General features: G+C 31.6%; 1 long non-coding RNA gene across 1 annotated transcript in view; it reads left to right on the plus strand.

Annotated features, from left to right (window-relative positions):
• The window catches only part of LOC125610711, a 489,175-nt gene extending 472,036 nt beyond the window's left edge, over positions 1–17,139 (plus strand). The window contains exons 2-3 of the long non-coding RNA XR_007340712.1: positions 10,743–10,749; positions 17,040–17,139. This is a non-coding gene — a long non-coding RNA (uncharacterized LOC125610711). The remainder of the gene's footprint in view (positions 1–10,742; positions 10,750–17,039) is intronic.
• The last annotated feature ends 809 nt before the right edge of the window (positions 17,140–17,948 follow it).

The raw sequence follows: 17,948 nt of genomic DNA on the forward strand, positions 1-17,948 counted from the left end.
CTCGGAAATAGGATGCTCTGGGCAATTCCCCCAGGCCTCTCCAGGATGTACTTGTCTCCATTTGGATCTCTAAATGATGCCTTCATTAGAATTTGCCCCAAATCAAGCTCCTGAGAGTTCTCTCCAAACTACCATTCCTGTAGTCTTCTTCATCTCATTTCATAATAGCAGCTAAACCACCACTTTTATAGAGTATGCAACAATTTAAACTTTATAAATAATTTGAAAGTTATTTTACCTGAGGATGGCAGTTAAATATAGCAAAAAATATTTTAATAGTGTGCAAAACAAAAGTAGATAGGACAAAAGCAATGTATAAGATTATTTAAAAACTGACTTGGACTTGTATTGATTTAGAGATTGAGGTCAATTAAAATGAAACAAATAGATGGGACAAGAAAGAGCTATATGTCAACACTTATTTCTCTTTAGATTTGTTTAATAGGTGGTTAAATGTTTGTGAAATGGCTAATGCCAAATCTGTGTCAGAGTGAATTTGTTTAAATTAAAAATATTGATTAAATCTATCACCTGTAGCATTTATGGAAGTGAGCTTTTACTGTGAGGAGAATTGGTTTTGGGCTACTTTCTGTGCAAATCTGGCAGTCAGGACAATTAGAAGAGTATGCTGTATTAGATATGGCAATGGAAGAGATGTAGTGAAAATTAAAGTTACACTCTTAAAATATTGTGAACTAAGGTGTTATAACTTCAAAAGCAACATCAATGAGTAACTAAAATGGATTTTGTTCGGCTTTTGAACTTCAAATTTTGGTGGCTGATTTTAATTCCATACCTTAGCAATAATTCATACCTCTATCTGATTTATTTAATTCTTTGCCTCACTTAGTAAAAAAATGAGTTCTTTTTTATTATATCTAAGCAAAATAAACAAAAGACTGATCGTCATACGAATACAAGATGAGGCCCTATGATAAGAAATATAAGGGCACTCAGTCATTTTCACAGTATTTAGTAAGTTATTTTTTTACTAAGCCTCAGTAAGTACATGACTTATAAAGGAATCTCTTGGGTAGTTTCTTAGGGAGTGCAAAGCAAACCTTCAAAGGAGTTTACCCATCAAAGAGAAAAGGTATAAATGATTTTATTTTTTCCTCATAATAAAATACTTCACTTTTGTCACTCTAACAACCATGCTCTGCTCTTTGAAAGTATGGAACTTAGCTTAGATACCACTGTGTCACCAATAAATAAATACAGTAAATCAGAATTTCCTAGATGAATGTGTTTCATAATAAGATTTCTGATTTATATAATTGGAAGATGATGGACTTTAATAGTTACCCAATGGTTTCCTTCATCTGTAAATCAGATGGAACAATTGATAGCATACCTACAGTGTGTCTCCAAGTTTCACACATGCTTATCTTATCACATGTTATAGCCTCAATAAAGCTAAATTATTCTAGATTAATCAGGTGCATATTGAACCCTCATTCTATGCAAAATCTAGCAAGGAAACAAAATTTAGAAAGCCTCAATTATTTCCACAGATGGTTTAAAACTTAGTAGCAAGGAAGAGAGAAACAGCAAACTATTATTCAAGATGGAATAAAATATCACAAGAGAAAAATAGACAATATGTCTTGGATATTCAAGCAAGAAAGAAAACAGAAATTTATAAGATGGAAAACAAAAATTAAACGTTGAAATAAAAATTTAAGGCAAAATGTGAACTGTAATTATGTTAAAGTTAAAAAATCATATAAAATATGGCTAAGATGAAGAAAGATGAGGCTTACATTTATTGAGACTCAGTAATAAAGAAATAATTAGATGGTTAAGTAATTCAATAAACATATGTTAAGCTGCTGAGTTTAAAAAGATAAATAAGACTAAAACAGCCACTGGCTTCTAATTACTCACAGTCTAGAGGAACAAAGAGATAAGTAAACAACCACTTGCTCATAAATTTGACAATTTTAAGAAACACTGTAAATACAATTCAATCTAATTCAGACTTTGTGTATCAGGGAAGGATTTGGGGAAAAACAGTACATCTTATCGTGGACACTAAAAATGAATAAAAATTATCGAGTTGAGGTATGTCCCAGTACAGAGTTAACATACTTTTATGCAAGTACCTCTGATTATCTATAAAAGAATTGTAAAGCAGTGTTGTGAATATTTTTATACCTATTTTCTGATTTCTTCACTTGACACTTAGCAATACTGTCCATCTCTTCACTACATGACTGGTATGTAGTAGTATCATGTTTACGATATAGTATCATGTTTATTGTCTCTTGTCACCATTGCTTGCTTTATGACTTAAAAGTGTAATTCAGATCTCTGTATAGGAAGGATAATGATAATAATGTGGCTTTAAATTATTCTTCCCTTTAAATCCCCTAAGAAAAACAAGGCAACTAGCCTAGCAAGTTTTATAAATATTAATAAAGCTACATGATAAGGAATTTCCATGAATCACAAAATGAATGGATGATTTAAAAACCATATAAAACTCTAGATCCCACCAAGAAGCAACCCAGGTTTACCAGCAGTGAATAGCAGGGGTAAATAAAGAGGCTTGTCTACAATGCCAAGAGCACAGGAATATAGAAGTGGTCAGTGGACACTCACTTGCAAATGGAGAGGACCCGTTATCAGCAGGCTACTCTGGAAATGACCAGTGAAAGAGGAAGACATTTCTACAAGTTTCAGTTATCAAAAACAGCTTTATTTAAATATGAATTACATCCCATAAAATTTAGCTGTCTTCAATGTGCAATTTAATTTTTAGTAAAACTACAAGGCTATACAACCATTACAGCCAATTCAATTTTAATATATTTTCATTATTCTAAAAATATCCCTTGAATCTTTCTTAGTTACTCACATTCTTAAAACTAGTTCCAGGCAACCATTGATCTGCTTTCTGTCTCTATTGTGGACGTTTCCTATGAATTAAATTGTTGGCTACATAAGATGCTTTTGTACCTAGATAATTTTTCATAGCATAATGTTGCTGAGGGTCATCGGCGTGGCAAGAGTCAGTGTTATCCTCCTTCTTATTTCTGAATAGTATTTCACTGTTTGGATTATTATTCATTCACAGATTGAAAGATATTTGTTTTTTTTTTAATTCAAGTTTGTTGTAAGAATGAATTGAGGTGTTGTCACCATCATATATAAATTTGTATGGGCCTGTGTTTTCAGTTCTCTTGGGTAGATTTTTAGGAGTGATATTTCTGAACCATGTGCTAAATTTACAGTTAAGTTTGAAAGAAAGTTCTGAACTGTTTTATAAAGGCATTACTTCATTTTCTTTTCCTTCTTGTAATGTAGGAAGACTGAATTTTTCCACACCTCACCCGTAGATACTGGTGTCTTTTTTGTTAGATCCATTCTATTGCGTATGATGTAGTGTAGCATTGTTTTAGTTTGCATTTTCCTAATTATGAAACTGAGCATCTTTTCCTATGCTAATTGGATGATTTAAATATCTTTACTGAAATGTCTATTCAAAACTTACGCTCATATTTAAAATAGGCCATTTATCTTCAGAAATTGAGTTATAAAATTACGAGTTTTTAATACAGTCCTTTATCAGATACAGGATATAAAAGCATTTTCTCCCATGTTTCATTATGTCTTTTCATTTTTTAAATAAAAGTGTTCTTTGAAGTGCAAATGTTTTTTTAATCTTTTTAATTTCATGAATGTATTAAATACTGGCTCCCTGTTTAAAAATTCTGAATGTTTATTTTTGCCTTTACAATGTCTATTTTTTTAAAATAATATACAGACAAGTATATCTGTATGTACTTCTGGTTATAAAATGATGTTAGGATTTTAACATAAGAACTAACAGTGAAAAACTACTAGAAGAAAACATTGGGCAAAATTTATGTAACAATGGCCAGGGTAAAAATATTTTAGATTTAACCCTGAAAGCACATGCAGCATAATAAAAACAGACAAATTAAATTACAGCAAAATAGAAAGCTTTGGGGCAACAAAAGAACCGAATGAAGAGACAACTTATGGAATGGGATAAAATATTTTCAGTCATAATTTTTTGATGAGATCACCATTTTCTTTCTTTTTAATTTTCCCCACAAAGCCATTAAGAGATTAATATCCAAAATATATAAGAAACTTAAACAACTATATTGGAAAGAAAACAATTTAATTAAAAATAGGTCATACACTTGAGTAGACATATTTTCTAAATAAGTATACAAATGATGAACAGATACATTTAAAAAATTTTGAACATGATTAATCAATAGGAAGAAGCAAATTAAAAACCCTATGAAATAATAATCCATACCTGTTTGAATGTCACTAGAGGGAGAAATATGCAAAGGCTAAAACATTCAAAGACCTTTCAGGCAATGCAGTACATTCATAAAAAAGACAACAGTAGGTAATAACTATTGAAAGGCCTGTGAGCCAAACACTCTTTTGAGCATTTTGTATGCAGTTTTTTAAATATCCCTGTGAGGCAGGTATTATTATTTGACCCTATTATGCACAATGAATTTAAAGGATATAGAACACATAAACTACCCAATTATGTATAGGTGATAAGCATTCAGAAATAATTTTTTGGAAGTACAAGTAGGTTTGGAATAGTTTATTATTGGAAATGTACATTAAAATCAAATTGTGTATACTGAGTGTTTAAAAAACAGAGACAGGGAAGGTAGAGGCCTGACTACGTGCAGTAGATATGCTAGTTTCATCACACTCTGCATTGTCCCATGAAATCAAGTACTCAAAAGATAATACTGGGCTGATAAGAGAAAACAGCTAAAAGAACCTTGGATAAAATGGGGGTATACCATCTCACCAGTCTTTGTTACATATAATATTTATATCCTTCAGGGGGGAAAAGTACTTGGAAAGGAGGTGCAAAAGGAAATTCTGAAAAAAATACAAATAGGTTGAGAAAAAAGGTCAAGAGAAGTGTCTAAATATACCAATGAAACACATAGCAAGCTGTCAAATGAGCTAAAAAATAAAAACAACAATTCGTATGTCAAGAAATCTGAATGACTTTGGTTGCTTAAAAGGTCAAGAGAGTTAAATGCTACAACAAGAAAACATCATTCCTTTATAGAAAACTCTAAAAGCAAAATATATCGAGAACAAAGATTTAAGAATCTTCTACCAGTGGAGATCCTTAAATGTTGTTATGCAGAAATTTAAAAACACTTACTTCATAAGCTGTAGAGAAACTCTGTAATGTATCTGTAATAAGGAAATTGAAAAGGAAACCTAACAAATACCCAGGCTAAGTGAAGACTTGGTAGGGCGGAGGGTACTGAAGAGGCTTTAAGTTTGGACCTGGAAATGCAACTGCTGCAACCACCGCCCAGTTGCGCCCTGGTGGTGGGGTAGGTTGCAGAGAGGCCAAAGAAAGTACCTAGAAAGTACCACGGGAGACTTCCGGTTAATTGAGGACCGATCACAAGAGATCAGAGATTGCTCAGAGTTCAGTGGCAACAGGCTGACAGATACTTCAATGAAGTGTCTCATCTCCCTCAAGGTGTGACACAAATTCTTTCCACAGTGCCCTCTGTTCTACACCCAACCCTACTCAGAGAAGGGTAAACTTGCCTTAGTGCCCAGTATGCACAAGAGAAAGCCCATGTCCTTCAAAATAGTATTTGTGTGGACTTTCTGGCCCAGGTTTACTCTCATTGTTTCCTTAACTTGACTAATTTTGTGGAAGCAGAGAAAGGTCATTCAAGGACATGGTATTTTGCTATCTGTCCCCCTTTAGGTATGATATGCCAATTAAGAAAGCTGGCGTATTTTGCTTCAATGTTAGATTTGGTTTTAACATGACAGGCATTCATTCCTTAGAGGTTAAGCAATAACTTCTAAGCAAATTGAATTTGTCTCTATTAAGATTTGTATAGGGAGATAGAATTAACTTTAAGAAGTCAGTCTAAACATGTCATATTTTGATTATTGCTTATTCACCTAATAGTGGTGGTTATTTTGGAAATCCTTTAGTACATTTTAACTGCAGGAATAGGATTATGATAACTTAGTACAAGAAAATGATAAACAAATGAATAAGAAACTTCCATGCAACACAGTCATTAAAACTGATTTTTAAATATATTTGCTGACCTGAAAATATGGTAACAATATATTCATAAATCAAGTGAAACTTCCAGTATAAAACAGTATTCACTACATATATTTACAGAGTACTGAGTATTTGTAAGCAAACGAACTAAATATCTTCCCAGTGCTGTTTTCAAAATAATTACACATTTTTTAATGAAAATTTCTAAAAGCACTAAAAAGTAATTCTACAGAATTTTTCAAACTTTTGTCTCTGGTAAAGTTTCAGATAATTTAAGGTTTCTATTTCACTTTTTCTTTGAGAGTCTAATGTTTTTAAAATTAACATACCTTTAGGGTAATTAAAATAAACATTGATAGGGTCTATAAAATAAATGAAGTAATGGGGCAAGTTATTACAAAAGTGATAAATATTGTTACTTAAAAATGGGTGTTATTCATGTATGAAGATGTGAATTTGGTGTCAACATACCATATATACAAACAGAGATTTGATAAATTGTGGTATAAAGGTGTATTAAGAATTGTAATGTAAAAAAATTATGAATGCAATGCACTCCACTATTGTCATATATTGTGAATTTGGTGTCAACATACCATATATACAAACAGAGATTTGATAAATTGTGGTATAAAGGTGTATTAAGAATTGTAATGTAAAAAAATTATGAATGTAATGCACTCCACTGTTGTCATATATGTAAGAAATAATAAAAAATAAATAAAATTTAAAAATGATTTGTAATACAAAAAAAATGGTGATTTTCATACTATTTCTACTACATATGAGGTGTTCAAAAGAGATAATAACCATTTCCAGCCCATGGCCCAGAATGACATTGTAGTTTGCCACATTTTTAGTTCCCCATGCCCAAGAGTAGATATTCCAATCCCTTATTCAGAGAGTTCTTTTAAGTCAATGAGGGAGGGAAAATCAATTCTTTCAAAGTACCACTTCTTCCTAGCATACCCAGGATTACAGACATCTAGCAGGATTCAGGTTGCAGTAACAGCAGGAGAAGTGGAAGTATAAAGTAAAATAATGTCTTCCTGCAGTGCCAACCCTTGCTTAGACATCAACAACATCATCTTTTAAAGATAACAAAATGCGAAAGAATTCTCAATTTTTAGAGACAACTTGTTTAACTTAATTATTTATTTTTTAAAGACTTCCTAAACTTTACAATCTATGGTAGAGCTAAGAGACAACACCAATTTTTTTAGAGTTTTCAAAAACACCAACTTATCCTCCACCTCTTTGATTTAGCAGTTATTTACATGTTTCTATGCATGTAAAATTGCTTGTGCGCACGTGCACACACGTATATATGCAGTTTTTAAAACTACCTTCAAACATTTTGATAATTTGATAACTTAGAAACATCATGTCATTTTTGCCCTAACTACTTCATGTGCATCTCCTAGTAGAAATATTCTATATAATCACATCTTTATATAACCTTCATATAACCTAACATGACATTATAAAATACCATTTGCTATGCACATTATATTTAAACTTTATTTTTAAAATTTAAAACCAGTGTCTCCTAGAGCTTTGTTTTCAGTTTATGGTCTGATTGCACCTCATTTCATTGCATTTGGCTATTGCTTCTGCTCAGACTCTTTAATCTAGTTCAAATCTACACCTTCTTTTTAAAAATAAGGTTTTTATTTTAAAGCAGTTTTAGACCAAAAAAAATGCATAGATAGTACACAGTTCCCAAATACCCTACATGTATTTTCCCTATTTTTAACATCTTACATAATCATAGTATTTTTGTTACAAATCATGATACATTATTATTAAATAATGTTCTCATTTTCTTCAGATTTCCTTAGGGTTTTTTTTTTTCTTTTTTTGGTACCAGGGATTGAACCCAGGGACATTTAACCACTGAACCACATCCCTAACATTTTTTGTTTTTTACTTGGAGACAGGGTCTCACTAAGTTGCTTAGGGCCTCACTGAATTGCTGAGCCTGACTTTGAACTTGCTAGATTCCTTCCTCAGCCTCCTGAGTGCTGGGATTAAAGGCTAGTGCAACAATGCCCCACTTCCTTAGTTTTTTTTTTTTATACCTACTGTTTATTTTATTATTATTTTTTTCTTTTCTAGAATTCCATCAAGGATATTATTGACTGGCTGTGGGAGATTCTTAGATTTCCTTTATTTGATGACTTTGACAGTTTTGAGAATTACTGGTCAGGTATTTTTGGACTTTTCCTTGGGAAATTGCTTTATTTTTTTCTTATAATGTAACTGTGATCATGAACTTTTGGAGGAAGACCACAAAGGCAAAAATGTTATCTTCATCACACCATAGCATGGATTTCATGTAATTTTGTTAGAGCTGCAATAACAAAATACTATAGAGTGGTGATTTGAACAATAGAAATTTATTTTGAGAGCTCTGGTGGCTAGCAGTCCAAGATAAAGGTGTAAGCATGTGGATTTCTTTCTCTGAGATCTCTTTTCGTGCTACACAGGTGACCATCTTCTTTTCTTGTCTATACCTGGTGGTTCCTCTTTGTATGCACATTTTTATGTTCTTTCATGTGTCCACATTTTGTCTAGCACCTGATAGAGTACATCAAGTTCCACTCTTCAATTGAATAACCTGTTTAATGACCCTATCTCATATTAAAAATCAAGATCTGAGCTGCTGGGGTTTAGGGTTTCAAAATATGAATTTTAGGGGAATAATTCAGCCCATAACAAGGTTAACATGTTAACATGATTGCCATTTTTATATATACTTTGATTGTCTAGAAGAAGGAGGACTCATCACTGTTCCCCTCGAAAATTACATTTTTACCCCTTTTCCTATTTGACTCTCTAGAAAGAAGATGGTATGTGAAAAATTATACTACATAAGAAGGAGTTAGGCTCCTCCTTCTTTAGAATAGAATACTTTTACATAAATTCTTTGGAATTCTGCATGGGAGATTTGTTTGTTCTATTTTATGTATTTTGCTCAATCACTTATCATATGGGTATATGGATATTTATTTTATATTCTAGGCCTTTTGTGTAACTGCTTTTTATGTCAAGCTTAGTTGGCTTGGAGAATGTCACTTATTCTTGTCTTTTTTTGTAGTTCTTCTCACAGATTAAGTTTAAAGGCTTTGACAGGAATACCACATAAATGCTGTTGTGTTTCTTATTGCATTTCATTAGGAGGCACATGGTGTTACATAAATCTGCTACTGATGATGCTAAATCTGGGGATATGATTAAGGTGCTGAATCTCCTTTGGAAATTACTACTTTTCCTTTGTAGTTAGTAAGTAATCTGTGGGATGTTTTTTGGAGAACAGTTTCCCTAATAATCTTCCAAGGGTTTTAAGATTCATTTTAGTTTTCAGAATGGAATGTTTGAGAATGATGTTTCTTTTTCTAGTGCTATTGCTCATTTGCATTAGTTGGCATTCTTCTGTAAAGCATTTCACTCTTTTTCCTTCTCATTTTTCAATGTTATTTTATCACTATCACTTACTATATTTTTTCAATGTGCAATAATCCAGAGTTTTCATTATTCCATTTTTGATGCTAAAATTCATTCCAAACTGGGGGCATGGAAGCCCCTTTACCCTGACTCCTAATCTTCTGGTAGGACAGCATTTTAAACTCTTCTTTCTGACACAGTTACTATTTTAGGACTTTCTTTTGAGTATATGCTCCTATAGTAACAAGAGTTTTAAGAAAGCACAATGATTCCACTTCTCCACATCCCAGTATGCATGCAGGCTTGCCAGAGCTTTCCCCTTTTACTTTGAAAATGGATGACAATTTTCAAAATAGAGCTAGACATTATATCAACATTATTATTTTTCTCCCACCTCTTGTGTTCTTCTTACCTGAAATTGAATAGTGTCTAAATTTATGGTGACCCCATTTTCTGTGGAGAGGTACATCTCAAAATTTCTTTTTTTTCAATTCTCTATCATATATGGAAGATTTGCATAATAAACTTACTACGAGGTAAAGTATTTTGCTACCTATTTATATACTTTTTTAGATAAAGAAATTAATGAAAAAGCTGAGGTTCCTTTTCAGCTATAGGTAGGTGTGGGACCATAAATCATCAGGAATTTTGTAACAATTGTTTTCTAAAATGGAATCTTGAAGGAGGTATAAATTTCATTTTCTATGGAGATATTCAAGCAGATTTGGAACCTCTAGCTGCCGGATGTCACAGAAGAAACTGAAACAACAGATGAGAGTAATAGATGTGTTATAAGTCCTCTTCCTGCCTCATATCTCTGTAATGTATGTTTATTTTTACCAATGATAGTGATTAATTTTATTTGAATCAAACATCATCGTCACCTCATCTTCTTGTAACACAAATACTTTGACTTAGGGTCAGTGTCTATGGTCAGAGGAAAAATTTTTCCTTGCTATTGACCAGTAATAACACATAAACCAAGTCCTTATATATACATATGTATGTATATATAATCCTTAAGTATATATACTTATAAATATATATATATATATACATATACATATATACTTAATATATATAATACATATATATGCACACACACATATATATACACATTTTGAATATTTTGACAAATATCTACATCAAACATTGTTATCTGCCTTCAGTTTGTGGAATTCTATGCACATGCAGCAGTAGTACTTGTAGAATAGGAGACCAGTAGTTCCTCTGTTCTTCCTGTAGAAGAGGAAGAGTTGAAAGATGAAAGGAAGGTCGAGCTGACCTATAAGGAGTCATCTTTGATTTGTGAGGGTGAGAATGAAATATTGTTCTGAAGTGTGGAGCCTAAGAGTGATACAAATAGGAATGGAATGTGAAAGATGTTTGACTGATATGAGGCGATACATAATTTTTGCGATATAAAATTGATGTAAAAGGGGTCAGCTATCAGAAAGCATTGAAGTTTCTAGGTAAACGAATTGGAAAGAACTTCAAGGAGCTAGTGAAGGGTTTGAAAAGAATTTGCTTTGAACTATGTGCACTTTGCAAAATGATGCAATTCAATTTCAAATCCTCTGACATTTATCCATATGGTTTTAGGGGCAGCTAGTAAATGGGATCAATATTAATGGCAAATTGAATTTTTTAAAAAAAAACACCAAAGAAGCCTTCATTTTACTAAATAAAACAGATTCTTTTTTATGAAATAAAAGCACTCTAAAAAAGAATCACATTTGGTTTAATAATATCAAAGTTTGTGGCTATTCATACTAGTCTGTTCATTTTATGCCACTATGTTCTTATTCTCTCAGGTCATTTTCAATTCATTTTGTTGAAATGAGATTTATAAAACATGGTGTTGCTTTTTAGTTCTCTTCCACCTGTTCATGATTGGAATATGCATGTGTAGATAAAACTTTCTGGTGCAACTTCTTTACATATCTAGCACTAGCTCTTAGGAAATAAAGGATGCATTATTAATCTTTGCAGTAGTCTCCGTGGTCATGATTGAATTAACTATCTTTGTTGATGCTATGAACTTTACTAATTCAATATATTCAATGGTTAGAAAAATATACTTGACTTTCCTTGATGGAAGATGAATTAGTAGCCCCAGGATATCATGACCTTCATTTTGAAAGTAAAAAATAACATCCTGGCTTGGAGAAAATGTAGTGTTCTGGTTTTTCCTCCTCAAATCTACATTAAACAGAGATATTATATGAGAACAGGTAATGTAGTTCATCTGAGTTAACAATCATACAATTAAACATAAATACCAATATCAATATTTTTCATATGATTTAAAAGAGCTACTAGAATCTTCCCACAAGAGAGGATGTTTTTTTTTTTTTAACTAAATTATACAGATTAATGGCTGCATGCCAGCCACACATATAAATGAGGAATTCTATTTTAATTAGACCTATAAGCAGTACTACTAAAAATTTCAAGGCTGAGTATTAGTTTTTAACAGCATAATTAGATTGTGAATTAATAAAAATTGTGATGGGAGAAACCAGGTGTCCTATGCAGAATTTTAATATCTGATGTAATTGTCATTCTCTTTCTAATATACAGATAAATTAGATATCAGAAAACTTCTTATACTACTCAAATGTCATGAGTTGACACAAGGTAATAAGCCTTTGTGGTTCACTCATCTAGAACTACTGTTCAGATTAAATTGGTAACTCATAATAAGTAGTTTGTGCATTCTGTTTTCTTTTAAATGTGTATGGCATGCCAGATATAAGGAACAGAGAAGATTATTAGCCTTATTTATTTGTTTTTATTAGTGTATATTAATTTTATAAAATAATGGATTTTATTGTGGCATACTTGTATATGAATATACCATACTATAGCCATATCCACCTCCCAAATATTGAAGACTGTTTTTCTTCTGAGACCTCTCAAAAGGGATCCAAGGAAAGAGAATGATTTATTCTTCATTCCCTTTCACAATCCTATTTCAATGAAAATAGTCACTGAGATATGATAGAGGCAGATTCTTAAGTGTCTTCTTCATCACTGTCTTTCAAGGAACATGATGTGCATGATACCCGGAACACATAATTCAACAAGTAATTGTTGGGTGGTAACTTGATGCATTTTTCAAGTTATAAGATAGATAGATATTCCTTTAAGCAATAATTAATATCATTGAGAGACATTGACAGTCTCAGAAAGAAGTCTCACAAGAAAGAGGTCAGAATAAATCCTGTTTCTCTTTTTAAATAATAGTACCTCCTTTAAGGGTTTGATGTGATAATTAAACAATATAATGTAAACAATACATGTATAATGTGCAAAATTGAACATAGTATGTGATTCTTTTATATGATTATCAAATGTGAAGACAAACACACACACCCACACACACTCAAACAATTTTATTCTTTTATCAATTTTGCATTATGAGGGTCTGTATCCTAAAATGTTGTGTAAAACCTAAATTATAGTTGGTAATATTTATATGTTAATATAACAATCAATAATATTTGTGTATGTTAATATTAACATAATCTGATAGGATATATGACTCTGTATAGCCTTTGGCAAGTTAATATCTCTGTGCCTTAGGTTTTACATTTCAAACTTCTTATTGCATACTAATATTGATCAATATAATATACTATATGATCAGTAAACATAAATATAAATATAAGAGCAGTGGAAAAATTGAGGCAGGGCAGACCTGAATACAGACTACAGGGTTAACCGATCAGACTGTTGCTGGCTGAACTAAGAGCCTTGAGACTTTTCTCATATTTGTTTAGCATAGGTTTTACCAATAACCTTGGCATTTTTCAATTACTTGATTTGCTAGATACTGATCAATTCCCCTACCCAGTGGCTATATAAGCCCCTAGACTAGTGCTCTTAAGTGGCAACCTGCTCTGAGGTCTTTTCTTGCCCAGTGAACTCTCTGTTTTTTTTTTTTTTTCTTTTTCTTCTCACTTAAATAAATCCTACTTCTTTCTTTCTCGACTTCCATTGTCTGTGAATTTCATTCTCTGAATTAACAAGACAAGAAACTAATAAAATAAATCACTGTCAGGTGGTGAGGGTCTGCTGCAACATTGCAGCAGCAGAGGCTAAAATTCTGGTTCCATCAGCAATGTAAAAATTAATGATACTTTATTTCCATTCTATGTATTAAAGATCTGCTGTATATTTTATATTATATCACCCTTTTCCATTTTATATTATATCACCCATTTCCAGTCAGACTTGCTACGTTCTAAGTGTTCAATAGTCATGTGTGGCAAGTGGTTCTTATTGATTACTTCAGCTCAATACAAAGGAGGGAGCAATATTTTTCAACATTGTTATGGTGATGACAGAAAATGACATTTTTCCCCTTAGTAAATAGTTACCTATCCTACTTATATTTAGTTGAAAACAGAAATAGTTTTCATTTATAATAAATGAAACTACTATAAACTTGCCCAAATGTCTATTTATAAAATCATATAAAATTACCATTTAAAGCCATTAAAAACTTGAAACTTTGGTAACTGCAACAGCATTCTATTTAATACGTTTTGGTATATCTAAAAGAACTGCTTTGAAATTATTGCAAAAATTATTAGGGTATTGAACTAAAACTCAAATCTGAAAATTATGCCAGAAATTCATTGGCTTTACAAATATTTTGGTTCAAATATTTATTTATAGGTTAGCAACTATCCATGTAAGAGGAATAAGATATTAAAATATTACTGTCAATAGAATTATTTAAAAGACAGCAAAAATATACAATAGCTTTTTTCTTTCTAGAAATAAATTCTGATGTTAATTTTCTTAATTACTTTCTGACTGGCCTGGAGAAAGTTATTTAATCCTTGTGAACATCAGTTTTCTCATCTCTGAAATAATTATGCCTTTTTTCAGAATTGTGACAATTAAATATTATCAAAGACAGCATTCCAGTTTCTATGAGATAGTGAGTTTGTTGATGCATATATATTTAATTGTCAAAAAAACAGGTAGATCTTAACATATACTATTGTTGATCTTTTCTGAAAATATTACTTTCAGTATTTCTGTCTCACTCTGACATTTGTAGTTTCAAAACAATCTGAAGCACATTAGTCAAACACAGATTTATTATGATTAAGAAACACTATTTTATTTTAGCAAATTAAAGGCACATGCTGCTGCTGCTGCAAAAAAAAAATGCCAACCAATTAATTACAAGGTAATTTATAGGAAAAATGTACACCTTGTAATAAACACAAATGAATATATTTATAATCATGTTAACTTCTACTAGATAAAAAAAGTAATCTCATGTTAAATGTTTTACTTTATTAAGGTATTTAGTGGTCACTGTTGAATCAGGCAGTTAATATCAAATTTATAAAGTCAGATGATTTAGGTTTACTGAAACTGTTATATCTAATACTTTCATTAAACATATTTTAAAAATCTTATTAACTAAAATCAAATATACTGTTTTAATGTTATTACTTGTGGATTCTACTTCCACAATAAATTTCCTCATGCATATTTTGGTAACTTTTGTTTTGGAAGGAATTGATTTATTTTATCTAAATTATCAGATTTTCTAGTGTAGATTTGTTATCATAATTTTCTGTTCACAGTACTTTCCTCTTGCATTTCTGATATTGGAAATTTCCAGATTTTCTCTTTTCTTGATTAGCTATAATTTTAACAATTTATTTCTTCAAAGGACCACTTTCTGTTCCATAAATTCTATTGATTTTTGTATTTAATTTTTTTAACTTTTTCTCTATTTTTATTGTTCTTTATTTTATACATGCTTTAAGCTTATATCACTCTTCTTTATTGTCATAAAGTAGACCATCAGATTATTGATTTAAGATCTTGTTTTCCAACATAAGTCCTTAATGCTATACATTTCCCTCTATTCACTATTTTTACTACAACCCACAGGTTATGATAAGCTGTATTTTCATGTTAACTATGCTGAAAATATTTTTTTAAATTTCTCTTAGTTCTTCTTCTTTTATTCATATTCTATTTTAAAGCAAAAAATAAAATATTTTAAGGTTATTAATATAAAAATACCTTGGAATTTTTCAACAATCTTTCTGCTACCGATATATAGTTTAATCTATTGTGATATGAGAACATACCATGTTTAATTTCCATTCTTTTAACTTGTTAAGATGCATTTTATTGCACAGGATGTAGTCCATCTTGGTGAATGTTCAATGTGAGCTTGAAAAGTATGTGTATTCTTCTCTTTTTGGATAAAGTGTTCAATAAAAGATAATTAAAATAAGCTCGTTGATAATATTCTTCAGGTCTGATCTTTTTAAAATATTTTTTTTTAGTTGTCGATGGACCTTTACTTTATTTATTTATTTATTTATATGTGGTGCTGAGAAGTGAACCCAGGGCCTCACACATGCTAATCAAGAGCTCCACCACTGAATTACAATCCCAGCCCCTTCGCTGAAAGAGTGATATCTTAATACTCAACTAAGTAGGGGGTTTTCTTTCTTCTTCTTCCAGTCTTTGCCTCATGTATTTTTATGCTTTGCTCCTGGTAGAAACATAGTTTACTATGTGAGTATTGTATTTTCTTCAGTCTATGTTGATATAATGTTTAAAACAATCATATGACAGTTTATGCCATGTTTATTCCTTTGGCTTAAATTTTCATTTTAATGAAAACAGTGACATATGGGATTAAACTGAACATATAGTTTATGACAAAGACCTACATTAGAAACCTAAACATTGGGTCTGGGAACCCTGGTTTTTAACTAGCTAAGGAAAACAAAGAGAAGCAGATTCCCTTTCAACACATATGAATTGGTTATCAGTAAAGGAGTATCAAGAAATTCAGAGAAACAACAAAAATAGAATTCCAAGGCTATGATTTCCACAAAGGTATCAACTTACTCACAGGTAAACAACAGAAAAGAAGAGAATCATTTTACATTCATTCTTTTTTAAATTTTTTAATTTTTTTGAAATTAGTTATACATGAAAATATAATGCATTTATTCACTTTGATATATCATGCATATGTGGGATACAATTTCTCATTTTTCTGATTGTACATGTTGTAAAATCACATTGTAGTCATATATCTACATAAGGTAATAATGTCTGTCTCAATCTACTATCCTTGCTATACTTATATCCCCTTCACTCTCCTCTCTTCACTCCCATCTACCCAATCTAAGGTAATTCTATTCTTCCCTAGTGACCCCTGTTCTAACCATGAATTAGCATTGGCATGTTAGAGAAAACATTTGGCCATTGGATTTTTGGGATTGGCTTATTTTGCTGAGCATGATATTCTCCAACTCCATCTATTTACCTGCAAATGCCATACTTTCATTCTTCTTTAAGGCTGAGTAATAGTCAATTGAAAATATTTATGCCACATTTTATTTGTCCATTCATCTATTGAAGGACACCTAGGTTGGTTCCATACTTTAGCTATTGTGAATTGAGCTGCTATAAACTTTGATGTGGTTGCTGATTGTAAGTCCTATGAGTATAGACTGAGGAGTGGGATAGCTGGGTCAAATGGTGGTTCTATTCTGAGTTTTTCTAAGGAATCTCCATACTGCTTTCAGTAGTGGTTACACCAATTTGCAGTCCCATCAGCAATGTATGAGAGTACCTTTTTCCTGACATTCTCACCAACATATATTGTTGTCTGTATTCTCGATGATTGCCATTCTAACTGGAGTGAGATGAAATCTTAAGGTAGTTTTGATTTGCGTTTCTCTAATTGCTAGAGATGATGAACATTTTTTTCATATATTTGGTGATCAATTGTATTTCTTCTTCTGTCTAGTGTCTGTTCAGCTCCTTAGCCCATTTATTAATTGGGTTATTTGTTTTTTGGGTATTTAGGATTTTGAGTTCTTTATATATCATAGAGATTAATGCTTTATTTGAAGTACATGTGGTAAAAGCTCTCCGTTCACGTTATTTTTTCTTTTGCTGAGAAGAGGCTTTTTAGTTTGAATCCATCTGATTTGTTAATCCTTTTTTTAAAAATTTTTTATTGTTGGTTGTTCAAAACATCACATGTTTCTTGATATATCATATTTCACGCTTTGATTCAAGTGGGTTATGAACTCCCATTTTTACCCCATATACAGATTGCAGAATCACATCAGTTACACATCCATTGATTTACATATTGCCATACTAGTGTCTGTTGTGTTCTTCTGCCTTTCCTATCCTCTACTATCCCCCCTCCCCTCCCTTCCCCTCCCATCTTCTCTCTCTACCCCCTCTACTGTCATTCATTTCTCCCCCTTGTATTATTTTTCCCTTTCCCCTCACTTCCTCTTGTATGTACTTTTGTATAACCCTGAGGGTCTCCTTCCATTTCCATGCAATTTCCCTTCTCTCTCCCTTTCCCTCCCACCTCTCATCCCTGTTTAATGTTAATCTTCTTCTC

The sequence above is a fragment of the Marmota marmota genome, unplaced genomic scaffold (assembly GCF_001458135.2).
Source record: "Marmota marmota marmota unplaced genomic scaffold, marMar, whole genome shotgun sequence".
In the NCBI taxonomy this organism is placed as follows: Eukaryota; Metazoa; Chordata; class Mammalia; order Rodentia; family Sciuridae; genus Marmota; species Marmota marmota.